Source organism: Epargyreus clarus, unplaced genomic scaffold, assembly GCF_041222505.1.
Source record: "Epargyreus clarus isolate Ecla_fem2 unplaced genomic scaffold, WU_Ecla_fem_2.2 ptg000019l, whole genome shotgun sequence".
Lineage (NCBI taxonomy): Eukaryota > Metazoa > Arthropoda > Insecta > Lepidoptera > Hesperiidae > Epargyreus > Epargyreus clarus.
The window spans coordinates 7,658,937-7,677,865 of NW_027332227.1; the positions used below are offsets into that span (position 1 = coordinate 7,658,937).

At 34.3% G+C, this 18,929-nt stretch overlaps 1 protein-coding gene across 4 annotated transcripts in view; it reads left to right on the forward strand.

The window, feature by feature from the left end:
* Positions 1-18,929, forward strand: part of LOC140750367 (uncharacterized) — a 143,079-nt gene that overhangs the window by 95,939 nt on the left and 28,211 nt on the right. The window lies entirely within an intron of this gene.

Below are 18,929 nucleotides of genomic sequence, written 5' to 3' on the forward strand. Positions count from 1 at the left end.
CGTTCATGTTGCCCCACCGTCGCCCTTCCCGCTTCGCATGCGACTGTCTCCGACCCTGAGTGCCAGGGGCTGCGAACGTCGCCGAGTCACCTGGGCTGCTCGTCACCGCCAACATATGCGGTACATATCGTGTTGTACTCATATCAGTTATATCGCTGGGCCTCACGGTGACAGATGCCTAGTGATCGACTTTGAACACTGGCAGAACATGTTACTAATATACAGTAATGTGTTTTAAGTTTTATGTTGGTTCACCGAAGGGATCGCTAGGCTTCTGTCACATTAGACCCCAGTGCACACACTACGCACGTTCGCAACCCCCTTCTGCATGATTAGTTTTATATAGATGTCAAGTGTTTGTGATTATGGTTGTATACAAACTATATTATGAGTCATTAGTTATAAGTAGTTACCAGATTATATAATTACTACATTATATACCTACTCTTATCACACGATATACCATGTATCTATTTCTATTCTGAGACACATAATATGTGATTTTTGTATGAAACTGATATTTTCAATTTGATTCTCAAAGCTCAATGTCAAAACAGATGAAATGGGAGCTTCAAATCCACTCCATCCTATTCATTCAGCTGAAAATACTTTTCTGTCACAATTTGCCGTTCGTTAGATACTTACTGTCATATCTTCGTTTGTATTTTTTTAATTGATTCAATTCTGCATTTTGCTAAGTTCTGCGAATTGAAGGCGAAATCATTGATGCGATAATTCTTATTTTTGGTTATTTGTAACGGTATAGCTGATAGATAGTTCGATGGATCTAGCGTTAAGGGTAAATACAAAATAAGAATTAAACTCAGGAGTTTGGTTAAATCGTCTGCTTACAGTCTGAACAATTTGAGTGTTATAAGAATGTGTTAGATCAGTATTATAAAGAATTTTAACAGTGATAGAAGCAGCAAAAATACGTAGACTATCAAATGGACTATAGATATGTGTCCTCAAATCCAAATGGGGCTACGCGTCTTGCTTCTGATGTGCTCATCTTATATAGAGATCATAATCATGTGTATATGAGTTAATCTCATTATGCCTTACTTTTTAAAACACAGTTAACACATGAAGTGCTCCTGTAATTCTGACAACAGTATTAATTATCATACAAAAGCTGTTTTAAAAGATAATATATTCTTCCACGTTGTAACGGTTCAGGACTTTATATTACTACAAGATTTTTATTATCTTGACGCTATCAACAGTTGTTAGTAGTAGGTATTTATTGTGACTTTATGATATAAGATTAAGAGGAAGAATTGAAAGTGTTGAACATCCATGGCATTACTTAAAACCTTCGCTGTGAATTAACCGTTATCGTTTAATTTTCATTCTTATTAATGAGTTTTTGAATATTTATTTTATTTATAGATAAACCTTGATTTAATTATTTTGAATTAGTAAGCCTTGCAGTCCACCTAACGGTAGGTAGTCACTGCCGCCCATCGGCATCTGTAATTTAACTATCTGTAGAACATGGATCTACCTGGAAGACGATCAAAGATACATTACCACTCCCGAGGACAAAGTTGATCGGCAAATGTGTTTGTCAGCCAGCAAAAAAAAAATTCGACCAACGTCATACAAAACTGCTTATTGTAATATTGTAAAAAGAATCTTACTATGACGAGGTCGTGGTACGAAATTTCAATGTATGATTAAAATAATATTGTTTTAAGAGATGGTAGTAACCCCCCTGAATGTCTTTCGGTTCTTATTTCCCTGTATTGTTTAGTTCCACGATTTCAGCTTTTCATTAAAGCTTGTTACTGATGGGACTGTTCCACTGTCCTCGAATACAATGGAATGCAAAAAGAAATTCGTTAAGCTGCCCGCAGAGTAAATATTTTTTCGCGACGAGAGATTGCACCTTTACAGAATTAATTTGTGGTATTCTGTTTGTATAAGTAAATTTAATTTGTGAAGTAGAAAAAGGATTATTTATTTCATTATAAAAATATATAAAATTAAATGTTAACTTTTCAAAAAGCCTATATTTTCATGAATAAAAATAGGCTTACGATTACTGATGAATTTTTAGTAGTGGGTGAAGTTCAACATTAACGTTTTTAAATTTTTAGTTAGAAACTAATTGGAGATTTTGTTGTTTACTTATTAGGTAAATAATTTTTCAAATTTTCTACAAAGATTTTGGTTGAATTTTGACAACCAGGCTAAAAACAGCCGGTATATATATAAATTATTTAATGAATGGCAGCATAAGGCCCAATTTAAATTGGACTTAAAAAATGGACAGTAAATCTGTTTATACAGCCGATAGCTATAGCCGACTTTAAATCTCCAATCACAGAAACATATTGCATTGTTTTCATTGGAATTTAAAACTTTATTTTAATCGCATTGAAATTGTTTCACTGACGTTCGCGAGAATTGTGCAAACATACATCGATTAATCAACATTTATAACAGATAATAGATAAGGATATCTGCTACCAGAGTAATCTAAACCGAGGTCAACTACAAGAAATTTATTTGCAACTTAACTTAATCCAAATGTGTACAATGTGCATATATATAAAGTGAAAAAATCATTAAAAAGAAAACAAATAAAATAGTTATAGCGTTATTAAATTTATTTTGTTTGCTTTATGTGTTATATCTTATATATAAAATTCTCGTGTCATAATGTTAGTTATCGTACTCCTCCGAAACGGTTTTACCGATTTTCACCAAATTTTATATGCATAGTCAGTAGGTCTGTGAATCGGCTACTATCTATTTTTCAGACCCCTAAGTATTTATATGGCAACAAAACGTTTGCCGGGTCAGCTTGTGTTTAATAAAATAGTACATAAATAATACAATAATAAACAATTAGTGAAATAAATGAAGAATATCATAAGCGACTTACATATTGAATTGAATTGAATTGAATTGATTTGAAGGTGGTAGAACCCTTTGTGGTTCGACTCCGGCGGCACCACCGCCACACCTATTTCTGCCTAATAACAGCAGTGTTACGCGCTGCTGTGTTCCGTTTTGAAGGGTGTGGTAAGGGAGACAGACTTTTCCGAGGCGTTCAAGCTTAGTCCTTAGGGGTAGCGGCGCATCTGTGGCCGACCTCAGGTAGGAATATCTATCCTATCTGGGGTTGATTACAGATGTCCATGGGCGGCAGGAGCCACTTACCATCAGGTGGACTGCATGCTCGTCTGCTACTCCTATATTATATATAAAAAAATATATAAAGTCATATTAATCCTCGGGAACGGTAACGCTTGTATGTACGATCGGCCTGTTGGCATCAGGTGGAATGCACGCTAGCTTGCTACATCAACCTTATAAACAATCACAATTCTTATCAAAATTAAGATATTCGTATCGAAAGTACTTGTATGTTAACCTTTCTTAATTATTTATGTTAATAAGGGAAACTATAAATAATACCTACGATGGATATAATATTATCGTATTCATGCACTCACCTACATATGACAACATACTGTCATTATGATGCTCTTTGCTAATTTTAGCCGAGCACTTGTAAAAACGGCTGCACTTACTAGTAGAATAGTCCACGATCATTAGGGAATCCACTTTACAGTTTAATTTTCGGTTGCGCCCAGAAGTTCACAATTTAAACCTATTAATGTAAGTATCATATAAATGTTAAAAGACATCAATCCATTACCGTCCCACTGCTGGGCAAGGGACTTCTCTTGAAGGAAGAGGGGTTTATACAACCCAAGAGGGGTTTAGTCCACTATGTTAGCAAAGTGTAGGTGGGTAGCCTTTACATACTTATGAGAACTTTCTTTTCTGTAAAGAACACTCAAGATTGTAGGATTCCTCGCTATGTTTACTTCATTGTTTAAGCCAGGAATGATTAATTTCTAATGTAAACGATACGTTGAAAAATTGAGGTGCACTTAGAATTCAAACCTCGGAGTTCCCGATACGTGAGCTAGTTTGTAAGCTTTTGTTAAATCAATGTTAAAATTTGCGGTGGTAATCGGGTTCCCTCCGAATTTAATAATAAGGCTAAATGTACACTTGACCAGAGCAGCCCCCCATAACGTATTTATTTTACGAGAAGTTATGTGCCCAGCAATGGGACAGTATTCATGATAAAGATAAACATTTTACAATCCTAACACATTATTTTTGAACAGATGTATAACAATTTATTGCGTTTGGAAAAAATTACAACGCCATACAAAAAAATTCCTTATTATTAATTATAACATGAAATTTTTAATTAGATTAAACATGCAAAATTGCATAAAAACTTCCTTTCCGAATTCCGTTTGAATGCCTGAAACTTTGCGTTTTTCCCCATTGTTACCTTCATTAAAATCTTTTAACGACGCCGTACATTCTGTACAAAGGGATTAAGATACATCATAATCCTACTAACGGAGCAACGCATGTAGAGGAGTTCAAAGGTTCATTTGTATCGTCGGTATTCACATGCTTTCGTTCATTAATTTGGAAACGTTAAATTTTTCCCGCCCTGTTGTTCCGAATGAGAAATTCCTCTGACTTTCAAATGAACGGCTGTTTTGATCTGTATCAAATTTGAAACGTATGGTTGCTCGTACGTTACATTCCAATTACAATACGTAACTAGGTCTCTCCGTGGTTCGACTCTGGGAGTACCACCGCCAGGTTTTTTTCTGCCTAATAACGGTTGTGTTAAACGCTGCTGTTCTGCATTGAAGGGTGTAGTAAAGAGAGGCAAACTTATCCAAACCATTCCAACGTAGTCCTTAGTGGTAGCATCTGTGGCCGACCCTAGACCCTAGACCCTCTTATTTGAAATTGATTACACAGTTGTCCATGGGGGAATTAGTCACTTACAATCAGGACTGCATGCTCATTTACTAGTTCTATATTATAAAAAACAACTTAACTAGGCCGTCCTACGTAAAACAGTTACGAAGAAAATTTTATTTTTGTAGATATAAATTGACAGACAGGCACGGATGTGGTTCTTTGTTTACGTACCCTATAAACATACATTGACGCAAGATGATTACGATTTTTTCGACATGTGTTATTACATGAGTAGATGTTAGTCTCGTTTTAGAAACAGCTAATTTCTTAAAACATTATTGGCAGAGCTTAGTAGTTTTATAAAAGTTGTAATTCCGCGAACAGTCTGGGTCTCGAGGTAGTAATACTTTTGTGTTGGAGGAAAACTTAGGTATTTAATGTGTGTAGTCATAATGAAAGAATGTTTCAATAAGCGAATCTAGAGCATTGTAGGACGTTCACTCTACGGGCTTTCCAATAATAACCAGTGTTGGAGTGGTGTGATTTACGCGGATTTTAACCGCGTACGCCATATACGTAGGGTTAGAGCCACAGTTAGTGCAATATACACAGTACACTACTGTTTGTTAATTACAACAGAACTTCTGAACATCAGACCCTATGGTCACTGAATACCTAATACAAACTCTATTGGCTTGTCCCATAGATTAGTAAAGATTACTCACTCCTAACAAGAAAATGTAACCAGTGTTGACAATTGAAATTGTCACTGTCATCTATTTTCGTGTTTTAGAAAGGTTTAAAAAAATGTAGTTTTTAGATCATTTACGAATAAAACGATATTTCTCGCACTTTTTCTTCGATTTCGTGTTTTTGCACCACTTGTCGACATTGTTCCGCGTAAATTACACCATGACAGCCATTAAATGGCTGACACATTTGTCAGTCGTTTAAACCATTTAATGACTTCCTTCAATTACAAGGCGGTAAGATACTTATCTATGGCTTGTCCTTTAAGATAATAAATAATTAGAGAATTATTATAAAAACAAAATACCCAATTGGTTTAAAATATGCCGCTCCCACAATTTGAAAGAATCCAACGACACCTGATATGGGCTGTGCTGGGCTGCAGGGCGTGCACAATATATAACTTTCCTGACATTTTTTCCAACAGTGAATATTAACGGCTTATAATAAGTTCTAAATATTTTTAAATGATGAACTGGGTTTCGAATCCGAGTGTGTAAGAGATGAATATGTCCACTAAGCTAACATATAAGAAGTATAAGTAACCATATCGAAATATAACGAGCAAGTATTCAACTCCTACCAACTGTTGCGTTCCTCCGTTCACACACAAACTTTACACGAAATATCTCTGTTAAGTTTTTGAAATTCTTTCTGAGAGTTCAACATTTTTTACTCGACGTTGAATACTTTCGTTGGAATTCTCCTCTTTATATCTCGTTAAGATGATGGAAATTAAATCAAGGCACAAAATAAAATTGAATGCGAGCAAGACCAGATAATTATCGCTGTAGGTACTATTTTTCTCATACAATAGATTTGCGGATTAAAGTTAGAACGAGGTTGATTCGATTGTAATTTCTAAAGTCATTGCTTTTTGCTTAAGGGTTCGTGAATGTTTGTTAACAATTGTATTAGATACGATTTTCAAATTTTCTAAAATCAAGTCTTTAGAATTGAGCCAATTCACTTATTGTTAGGAGCATAGACTCATTTCATATATTGTTTAAAAGTGTAATTTTCGCGTTAAATATTAGGTTATATTGTTTTCAGCATTATATTTTTAAAGTGACTTTGAAATATAATTTGCTCTAAAACAATACAAACTTAATATAACTATAAAACTATATGAACTTTTGTAGTAATTATTATGTACAATGTTTTTATGGAGATGACGTAAAATTTTTTATACATAGATTTTATGGATAGTGTTTTCAATTAATTGCATCATTATTGACGTAGATATTCTTTGGTATATTTCTGAACAAGTAAAAACTGAATCCAAAAGCAAATCAAATTGAAATCATATAATAATAAGCCATATTTACCTTAAATCTTATAAGTCTTTGGTCCAAAATTTTGAAGTTTGATGTGGCTTAATGATCCCAGAATTGGGATTGATGATGATTTCGGAAATACGTATTTTTAAAACAACAGTAAATCTGAAATCACAGATAGATACTTCAATCTTATTTATTTTCGTACAGTACATTTCAATATCCACGATAATAATTGAAAAGCCTCCGGTTAGTGAGCTTCAATTTCACCTTCATTTTATTTGTTCGCTAAAATAATATTTATGATTACTCAAAAGAACCATTACAAGTGGTTTCGAGCATTTTTCTGGATATAATGATCGTTATAGGAGTAATAAGGTTATTTCTTACAGCTCTTAACAAGCTCTTTAATTTCTAAGGACATGTAATACTCGTATCTTGAGATATGAGGGCCAGGTCTGAGTACATATGACTTGAACATCCCATATTCAACTTCAATTACATGTCAATTGCAAATCATATTATGATACTCGATGAAATCGTCTTTAGGTAAGTGTAATTGACACTTATTTGCGTAAATTGATTTCGTTATATACGAAAAATCAGAAGTACGAGTATGACGACTTTAAATTATATTATTGATTTATTCTGGCATCTTAGGACCTATAAGCTTTTTTCTTAGTGCACATAACAAGCTCTTTAATTTCTGATGACATGTAATATCTTGAGATATGAGGGCCGGGTCTGAGTAGACATGACTTGGACATCTCACAGATTCAAGTTCAATTTCGTTTGGAAATCGTGATATCGTGATTAGGTAAGTATATTTGACACTTATTTGTGTAAGTGGAATTCGTTAACTACAAAAAATCAGAAGTACGAGTATGATGACTTGAAATTATATTATTGATTTATTCTTGCATCTTAGGACTAATAAGCTTATTTCTTACAGCTCTTAACAAGCTCTTTAATTTCTGATGACATGTAATATCTTGAGATATGAGGGCCGGGTCTGACTTGAACATCTCCCAGATTCAATTACGTGTCAATTGCAAATCGTATTATTCGATGATATCGTCTTTAGGTAAGTGTAAATGACGCAAGTGGATTTCATTAACTTCGAAAAAACAGAAGAATTATGACGACTTTAAATTATATATAATTGATTCATTATTGCATCTTAAGATAATTCGTTATAGGACTATTAAGCCTACTTCTTACTGCTTCTCATTAAGTTTTTTAATTTCTGAGGACATGTAATATCTTGAGATATGAGAGCCGGGTCTGCGTACACATGTCATGTACATCTTCAGATTCAAGTTCAATTACCTGCCAATTGCAAATCAAATTATAATATTCGATGATATCGTATTCAGTACACTTACTTAGTATGAGTTTTTACGTTTTTACAAAAATGACTGTTTTTGTATTTAATTTATATATTATCAGCAGAAGCCGCGGCTTCGCCCGCGTAAAAAAATATGATATGACCTACAAATAACTGTAATTGTAAATTTGTACCTTTAACAAGTTTAACGATAAAGTACCATTAATATTTCATTAATATTTTTTTTTTATTAATTAAACATTAATACATATTTTTTTCGTCACTGTGTACCTAAATTGGTCAGGCTTTGTTCAGAAATATACACTATAATTCTATTTAGTGGACTGTAATGAAACTTTTTAAAATATAGGTTCCATGTAAGATACAATAATTATAATTTATACTATTCCATAGGAACCGTCCTTGTTATTCTCTGACCCATAAAGTACCTAACCACTATGCAAAAATCATAACGATTCCCTGGTATGTTATAAAATGAAGCTATATTCCAAATTTCATTATTCTAGCTTCAGTAGTTTAGGCAAAACCTAGATTAAAACGTTTTGAACGAAGTATCTTTTCACTTTTATACATAGATTGTTTTATTTTCGCTCTTTAAGACAATTTACTATCTCAAGACTCTTAAAAATGTCACATCGTTTACAAATCAATCAATTTATGAAGAAATAACATATAGGAAGCAAACTTTTTCTTTAATTAAATGTGTTTAGACCTAAATACCCACAGCAAATATTATAACAGTTGTTTCTTTTTCTCTTAGTAGAAATTCTAAAGATAAAAGTGGTTAAAATAGATAAAGAGCTTTGCGTGTGTACCGTAAGCTCTAGATAGTGGAAACCGCAGAGCTTTCAACAGCTGTACAATACGGTTTAGCTAAACACATTGATACTAACCCCTTTGAACATAGCGTTTATTTGCTACATATTGTTACTTGCAGGGGTTATGAGATTTTATTTCACAGAAAAGAGTTTAATGTGAGTACAAATACCTTTCAAATCATACAAAGGGCTTTATTGTAAAGTTTTGTATTATACTTATGTTTTGTATTCTTCGTCATGGATCTTCCCACTTCTGAGCACGGGTCTACTTTTAGAGTAAAAGGAGAATAATATGGTTATAGTGCGTTTTTTTTTAAAGTGTACATAAAAACTATTTTCTACCTACTTTTAAAAGTTACTGTGTTACTAATGTTGAATATATGTATGCACATTACAACTGCATATTAACTAGTACTCAAAATAAAAATAATGGAAATTTAGTGCTACTTGCCATCCCTGTTCGAACTAACACTTTGCCAATTTTCACTTTATTAGTGTCTCTATATTATGTTCTCATGACCAGAATGAACATCTGCTACACTTTTTACAGACTTCATCATAGTAATCGCTTTGCATATAATTAGTCCAGAGTCCTTTGTAACAATCATAAGGACGATAAAAGGTGAAGTTGGAAAAGGAACGAATATTTACATTAGCCAGGCCTTATTCCAGTTCCCAGAGTACGACTGATGTAAATGAGTCATTTTGTTACGCCTCGCAGTCTTCGCTGGCATACTTAACATTACTTAGGTACATTCCAAATTCGAATTTATTTTTAAAAGCCGTTTTTCATTGTAATGAAGATCTTATATTACTATCGGTTGTGTATAAGTGATAGAACCTGAAGGCAATGAAACTAGAGCATGCAGTCTATGGTTATTGGCTACTGCCACCTATGGATATTAATAATCCAACCCAGATTAGATTTCATTCCCACCTGAGCCACTGTAGGCCATATAAGTATTACTACACCCTTGAAAGCGGAACACAACAGCTCTGAACACTGCTGATATAAAGCAGAATAAAAGCTTGGAAAAAGTGTCGTGGTGTTGCCACAGATTAATAAATAGTTACTACGTAAGTGTTGCTCACGCTCGAACCACAAAGGGACTTAACAACAGTGTTAGATGCTGCTGTGTTTTGGTTTGAAGTGTGTGGTAAGGGACATGTGTCAAGAGTATGTACACTTCCGAGGCATTCCAGCTTAGTCCCCAAGTGTAGTGGCGCATCTGTGGCCGAGTTACCATCAGATGGAGTGCATGTTTGCCTGCTTCTCCTATATTATAAAAAAAAACACAAAATGTGTACGATATTTAAAATCTCAGTCACTTGTTTATAGGAATTTAATTGCGGTTTGAATATAGTTTTGATAGAACTTATTTACAGTAGACCTTTTTATTTTATAGACCAAAATGTTACTGTCAAGGTTTCTCCATTTCGCACCGAATTCGCCTCACTTGATTTGCCACTTAACTATAAAATTGTATCTTATGTTCCTTTTTATCCCTTAAGTGGCCTACCCTTTCGTGATGCTTTCCCGAAATTTGCGAAAGATTACTTATTGAAATTAACCGTTGGGTTTTCGGAGTCTTTGTAACAAAGGATTTTGCTGAAAAAGATTTTCGTTAAGTAATTAGTGAGAATATCTACTGATATTTAATCGTGAATATGAAATTAGGGTTTATTATAACAAAAGTTATTTCTTAGCAAATACGGCGGAGTGGAATAAACTGGTAATTGTTTTTTGAAAAATGATAAAACGTTTTCTGAGGAAAGATCTCTATAAAGTTTGTCTCTAGACACCTTTTTGTAAAAGTTCTTTAAATCTGGCTGGTTGTTACTACAATTATAACCTAGATAGATACAAAATATTACGTTCAAGTAACTTATACCTTAATTTCCCTAAATTATATCTCTTATGATATTTTATTGTAAATCACAGAAACCCATTAATAATGTTTATATGTAAATAAATAATGATTAAAATAATGCATATAAAAATATAAATGGCAAACATGAAATATAAACAATTTCTTGTTATTGAAGCAAAGGGGACCCCAACGATAATTATATTAAATTGAGATAGAAAAGTATTTCCCAGGAAATAGGATAAATTCAATTGCATATTTTCCGATAGTTATAATTGTGTACCTTCAAAGCCGCTTGTACCATCGGGTGATAAGTCTATTATGTGCAAACTTCCGTAGGAGACCGTTAGAAGAGAATCTGAGGCCTTCACAATGGATGTAAAAATCAATTCGACGAGTAATTTCTAAGAAAATATTTTACATTTGACTAAAGGTATTTCATAATCAAAATGCGAATATTTTTCGTTTATTCATCCACCAGAACCTCTATCTTCGGGAATAGAGTTTTTATTTAAAGATGACAGAAGTCGTATTCTAATACGATTAAAGGTTATTTTCCTGTCACGCGGACTCATGTCCGCGTGGGTATCTGGTCCGTATGCACCATGTATACTATCAGTCATTTTCTGAATTCATACCTCAATATAACTTGATGATACTTTTCTTGTCACGCATTACAGTCGCGTGTGCGACACACGTGTGGGCAAATACTCGTGTGACAAGATAAAGGCCCTTAGTATGCGTTTGTCTTGATAGCATATAGTCAAGATATTTTTAGTTTTGCACATTTCGTATTTTTCTCAGACGTGTTTGTGCAAATTTGATATACGGGTAACTTATGTAAGAACCTCAACCGTCTATCAACCACTGTCTATGCCAAATCACATCTAAAGCGGTTTGGCTTCTACTGTGCTCAGTAAAGCGAAAAAAGCGTAAGTACACTAGTGAGCCCCACTCATATCCAAGAACCTGTCCGCACCTTTGGAATATAAAGAACTTTTTTAATTTCACGCTTGATTCGAAAACTTCCACACGGCGGGGCGCAAGAGCTAATGCTAAGCCCTGAAATGTCACTGCGTGGTTCGCATTGAATGATAGATCACCGTACACTTATTTATCTTTCGACGATGAATCACAAGAGTTTCGTGCTACAAAACGCTTCATCTCTTACCAAATAGTCGTTCGCGTAACGTTCAAGAAATGCTTTGATGGTCGGACGGAAATATTTAACGTGAATGCGCCACGCTTAGAATTTCGCATCATTATATTTTTATTCGTATAAGCGGAGAAAAGAGATTTCGTAAAAGCGCTAACGATACGATAGCACGAAATAAACAGTGTAGTAATAATCTGTGGAGTAACGAAACGAATATCGGCGTTTGAAAGGTCATTAATCAAGTCATAAAATGTTATGAACACCTGCTTTAACATTGCAAGAAAATGCGGTGAGGAAAACTAAAAATCTACTCTTCGTAATGGATGGATCAGGTCCAACACCTCATATTTGAGTAAAGAACTAGTAATGGGTCAATAATGTCACAATTAAGATAGTGATTTATTCACTGTAGTTCTTTGTCAAGATCCAAGCTGAAATGTTTGATAGTAAGAGAGTATTGCAAAAATCTTTGTATTTTTTAATAACCGGCTACGACCATCATTATTTAACTGATTTGATTTACGCGTATTTTCTCGATACGACTTTTAAGTTGTTTGATTTATCTTATAAGAAATACATCCTTAGAAGCCGATCATCGCCGTAGACTGATTAGAGCACAAAATAAAATGAAACTTCAGTTGCTATAAGTGTAAAGAATGTCGTAGTAATATTGATTATAAAAGCAAAGGAGTGGAAGAAAGTTTTGGAATTATTTATCAATAACTAACGATTAAGATTCGTTCAGAATCATTTTTAATTATTTATAAATCAAGCAAACTTTAGATCTTATAATTTAGGCCGAATTAAGATATTTATATTTTCTTATTTCAACTAATAATACTTATTGCTTAACTGACAGGGTGTTATTACATTAAACTTAATTTTAACGGTACCCTTGACGTTATTATATTGGTTTTCAGCCCGCGGTGGTATGAGAACACTATGCCTCATTAACTACATACCTACCGACATACCTATTATTACCTATATGAGGTTACCATACTGAACATAACTTCAAGTTTAAATATAATTTTGGGTAACTATCAATATCTATCAACATCGGTAGGTAGCATGTAATTTGTTCATAATATTGTAAGTTATAAAGTGGGACTTCATAATAGGTTACAAAGTGGTCTTATTAATATGAAAACTTAGAGCTAGTGAATTTATTAGCTTAAATACAAAATTTATATTAAGTGCCATTTTCTTAAAATAAATTCGTCCGTTTCAAACAATACTCATAAAGGCAATAATTGTAAACGGATTTTTTTTATTTTTAATAAATTTAATTTTTACCCAACTACGGATGGTAATGTATTTTCGAGAATGTGTATTTTTTTTTGTAATATAGGAGTAGCAGACGAGCATGCAGTCCACCTGATGGTAAGTGGCTACTGCCGCCCATGGACATTTGTAATCAAGCCCAGATAGGATTAGATATTCCTACCTAAGGTCGACCACAGATGCGCCGCTACCCCTGAGGACTAAGCTGGAACGTCTCCGAAAAGTCTGTCTCCCTTACTACACCCTTCAAACCGGAACACAGCAGCGCCTAACACTGCTGTTATTAGGTAGAAATAAGTGTGGCGGTGGAGCCGCCGGAGTCGAACCGCAAAGGGTTCTACCACCTTTAAATTGTATATTTTATTCTTAAGCATGTAGCCCAAACTTGACGGATTTTAACATAGTATGTAGTATTGGTATGGTTTGTGAGAGGGATAGTATATATTCTTTAGCAGTTGGTATTTTTTTGTAGAAGAATTCACTAGTTCAATATATTAATAATTGACCGCTCCAGCTCGTTTTAATAATCGTTCAATGTCCGTAAGCCAAGCTTTGGCTTACGGGAAGAAGCGGCACAAGAAGCTCCGTTCTACCTTTACCTCACTATTTCATTGTCTGGGTATGCAAAATGATAAATCACCCTATTATTTAAGCTAAGGAATTTGCTTTGACTCGACCCTGCAGTTTCAATATTCGGAATATTCGTGGTAACTAGAAGGTATCAATTTTGCTTAGCGTCTTAACTGATAGTAAATGTTAACGAATCTTGGGTGAAAAGAATTACGTTGAGAAGTAAATAGTAGGTTATTAGTAAATAGTAGGTAATATTGCAGTGTAGTGATAGCCTAGTGGTTAAGAAACTCGCCCTTTCGATCGAGGGGTCCGAGGTTCAAATCCGAGGCACGCTGATTTTTCAAAGTTATGCGCGTATTAGAAATTAATTATCACCCTACCACACGCACCTGGCCAGCGCGATGAACTATGGCCTAATCCCTTCATTCTGAGAGGAGTCCCGTGCTCAGCAGTGGGACGATAATGGGTTGATGATGATGAGGTAATATTTAAAAAAAATGTCTCAAAAATCTCAATAGCGGGACGCGCACAGCCCTGCGTATTGTGGTCTTAACAGATATTCAAAGTTAAGCAATGTGGGACGGTTGGAAGTTGAATAGGTGACCATTGGTGGCACAAATTCAATACTTTGTCGAAATATTGTAGTACCGCGAATAGACACGGTCGATATAATTAAAAGGTTCCGGTTAAGTCTATTTTATTTTGCTTGTGAACTTGCATATCTCGGGACATACAAGAGTAAAAGCAAAATTATAACATTCTTGCTTGATCCACTTGTGAACAATAAAGAGACCAGGCTTGTATAACATGTCACAGGAGAATCCAACAAGGGTTGCACACTACCTCGTATCTCTTCTGGCATGGTAGATAAACTCCAGTTCTCTCAAATCCTGAGCATAGAGGGACTTAAAAAGTGTTATAACCAGAAAGATATATTTTTTAAAATATTTTAGTGTCAGTAACAATTTAAATACCTACTTTTATTTTCCTTTAGAAATTTAAAAGTTGCCTCCGCTAAGAACTAAATAATCCCCGACTCGATCAGCAGATTCGATATTCCGACCCGTTGTCTCGAATCAGGGGGGACATAACTAACGAGTTGTCATTCTAACAAATGTAGGGCGCAGTTGTACAATGTACAGTCAGCTTCATTAGTAGATGAGCAGGAGAAAATTCCAAAAATACCTATTAACCCAAACGTTCGTAAGTAGCTAAACATCCCTAGTATCATAAGTAGATGAACACCAACGAGTCAAAAGTAGCTGGGCACCATATATGCAAAATGGCTAACGTCACTAATATTATATATCACTATTCAGCTACTTTTGACATTGTAGTGTTAATCTACTTTTAAAACTTTACGACGTTAATCTAATTATGGTGCTTTTGAAACTTTTGAGATATTTTCGAAACCTTAATCTGTTCATGTACTTTTGGAGCTGGCGGTACATTTGTTAAGAAAAAACTTCTACTAACAGGAACTTTTTTCGCCTCAATTAAGCCGTGTTTACTGCGTGATCGTTGATTCTGCTCTATTGGCCATCATACAACTTTCATGGCTCGGACGATTGTTTTCGGAACTCCCTGAGGATTTCCTGTAAAGTTCAAACCTTAGTTACAACGTAGCTTTAGTTTTATTAACCTTTGAGGTTCGGCAAAATAAAGTTTTTAAGAAAGAAAGGTTTGGTTATGTGGGTTAGTGGTTTCAAAGTTACCTTATCAATCGGGAGGTCCGGGATTCGAACCCCAAGCACGAATCTATGAATTTATAATAAAATATTTTAGTCAATTTGTGACTTGTGTAGGTTTCCTTAGAGTTCTTTAACAAAAGATAAGTTCTCGAGGATATATGACATCTACCAATTCGTACTTGGCCAGTGCGGTTGACGATTGCCTAATAACCTTTTCATTCTGACAAGAGACCCGTGCTCACAAGTGGGACAGTAATAAGTTGAAGACGAAAGTTTCCGTATTTTGGTAATCCATCAAGCTATTAACCACACACATACATCTTGTATATGGCCGGCCCTTTATATAATTACTTAGGGTCGGCATGCTAACGTTTGACGAAGTATGCAAAGTAGATGTGGAGTGACGTCAATTAATGTGTCCTATTAAACGTCGACAGGGGACCTGACACATGGACACGGATCATTCATATCACTGTGTCGTGGAGCAATCATGTGGAATACTTCGCGTATAATAATTATGATGCTTGTGCCGTGGAAATTAATGAAAAATGCAAATTGCGAACCGTATCTTACAAAAATATGTATGATAATGATTTCATTTCATTGTCATCAATTTCGTTTTTCATTATTAAATCACTTTTATCAGCTTATTGGAAAGCAAAATGTCTAGTGTACTTTGCAGTACAAAATTATATTGATGACGGAGAGATACTTACCACCACTGCATCTATTTGTAAGGTGAAGTAACCTTGGATTTCGGTAGAAGGGTGTGGTTGCTGGCTTATTTATATTTGGAGGCAACTATCTTAGTCCTCAAGAGTGACAGCATATCTGTGATCATCTTCAGGTAGAACCCCTATTCCGTATAGAGTTGGTCACAGTTATCCATCATCATCATCAACCCATTATTGTTCTACTGCTGGGCACGGGTCTCCTCTCAGAATGAGAAGGTTTAGGTCATAGTCCACCGCGCTGGCCAAGTGCCATAGTCGGCAGTAATTAGTTATTATCAGGTGAACTGCGAGCTCGTTCGCCACTTCAATCTTAAAGAATAATACATTTTTGATAGACAAAATGAGGCTGAGTTATTTTGCATTCCATCAGAGTTGAGACTTTTTCATGAGAATTACCTACCAGAATAAATACTCATTCATTCCCTCAGTCCTTTGTGTTGATTATCTGTTGACTGCCGAGTTTCATCGAAGTCGATCTTCAATTTCGATTGAAATACGAGTGGCAAAATATACTGAATCGGACGTGGGAGAATGTTCCGAAAATACCTATGTATTTTCGGGGGCATTAAAGGAAGAGCTAATATTGAATTGTCTAACTGTAAAATAATTTATTTTTAAATTGTAACTGGAAAGGGCATCTGACCCTTTTAGCATATCTAGAAAGTCCGCCATTTTGAAACGTGATAAAATATGTGTCAAGCTCTTTGACACTGTTGAGTTTCAAGCTGTTAAAAATAATTATTTAAAAATTAATATGTTTACTCCCGTTATTATTGATGAATCTATTCAAGGTTTTGGCTACTATTGATCGACATTTTGACAATTTTCGCCGTGTCGAAATTTTTAAATGTTGATATTTGGTTGGTAATTTGGATCGATTGATTATTAATAACGGGCGTCACTGGATCAATGAATGACAAATCAACTCAAATATTTCTGAAAGTATCGCATACGACATTTCGTCCCTGAAAGTTTTTTTACTTTATTTTAATCACTTACTCCGTCGATTGAAATCAATTTTATCACTGGCCGCTGAATTGAGGCAATGTTAATGTCGGTAAACCAGGTCCCGTAGAAAACCCTATGAATAGAATAATAAATGAAAATAGAAGCTTTTTTCTCTATGGATCGTATTTTTTAGTTTCCTTACTAAATAAACATTTTTATTAAGAGAAAAGATCTTTAGTCACTGTGAATTTTTAACCGGCACAATACATTTACTCGTACATAATTCCCTTTTCCCGCCACATTAATATTTCACAGACAATGAATGAGTGTAAAAACTACAGATTACTGATATACTCGTACTACTATAAATTACAGATAATGAATGAAAGTAAAAAATCTAGAGTTTTACAAAATGTAGTTCCTTCAAATGAAACAGAGAGAACTCGAAGATTCTATGAGAGCTTTAGTTTCATGCATGAGTCATGCGGTAAGCACACAGATGGTTTCATCAGTTAATACTCGATTATGCAGACGGAGAAACTCAAACATCCATTCGTTCAAGTGCTATATATACCTCGCTGAGATTGTTATAATAGAGCTATCTTGAGAACATTATCCAACCTTCAAACGAACCAATAACTTTATACATTATTAAAATATCTCTTTGAAGAACGTGTTATGCGATACGCCTCTGTAATCTGGCTTTAATTAATTTTCTACATTTAAACTTATATTAAATATAGATCAGAAGATGTCAGAGAAATGCTTTAGGTATCGTTGTCATACCAGTGTTATATTAGTAAAATTTTGATTTATTTATGATTTTAGACTAAAATTATCGCGGAATTGAGACATTTTATTATGTAACGGGTACTTTAAAATTTTTTTATTGCCGATATTTCGACCCAGTTGCATGGATCGTGGTCACGGCGAAACTTGATTTTGGTTTACTGTTACTAAGACTTGATTTTGATTTATTGTTACTAAGACTAAATTCTGTGCATTCACGAAATATATTTCTATTAATAATTTATCATGGTAGTTCTTATGTATGTGAGAGTAAAATCTTGTAACTAAATTTTAAACCATTTAACCCTACTTGATTAAGCTCAACTGCTTACACGTTTCGTTTAGATTACAGTGCTTAGTGACGTCATAATTTCAATATGGCGGACGCCTAAAGATGGTGAATTTCTTTATTTTTTAACCAACCCTATGACATGTGTATCAAATGAATAAATATACGAATAAAGCTTATTATTATTATTTTTACCACGCTTTTATTAGCTTAACCTGTATTATGTATATATGTAATGGAATCTTTGAAATCCATTTTTACCCACTTTGAACGGTCAGATTAATTTGAAATTTTGAACACTTGTCAAAAACCAATGACAATACTCGATTTTAATATTTTTTTCCCATTCCATCCCATCATTCCCATCCCATCAAGATTTTTCGTTGTGCGATTTTAGCGTGGTTTTTAGTTTTTAAAGTAAACAATCATTTATTAATATAAGTTTTGTATGTTTTAAAAGTAAATATCTCCCTATAAAGCATCAAGTGTAATGCTATGATGGTTTACCTTTCAAGCGAGTAGCGTAATTACGTAATGGAGCGGCAGTTTCGCTGTCCGAACGAACTATCCCGAAAATTCTGGAGCGTTAATGTTTATTGACTTTCACTTTGATAAATGACGCGACTGTGTATATTGACGTATGGTA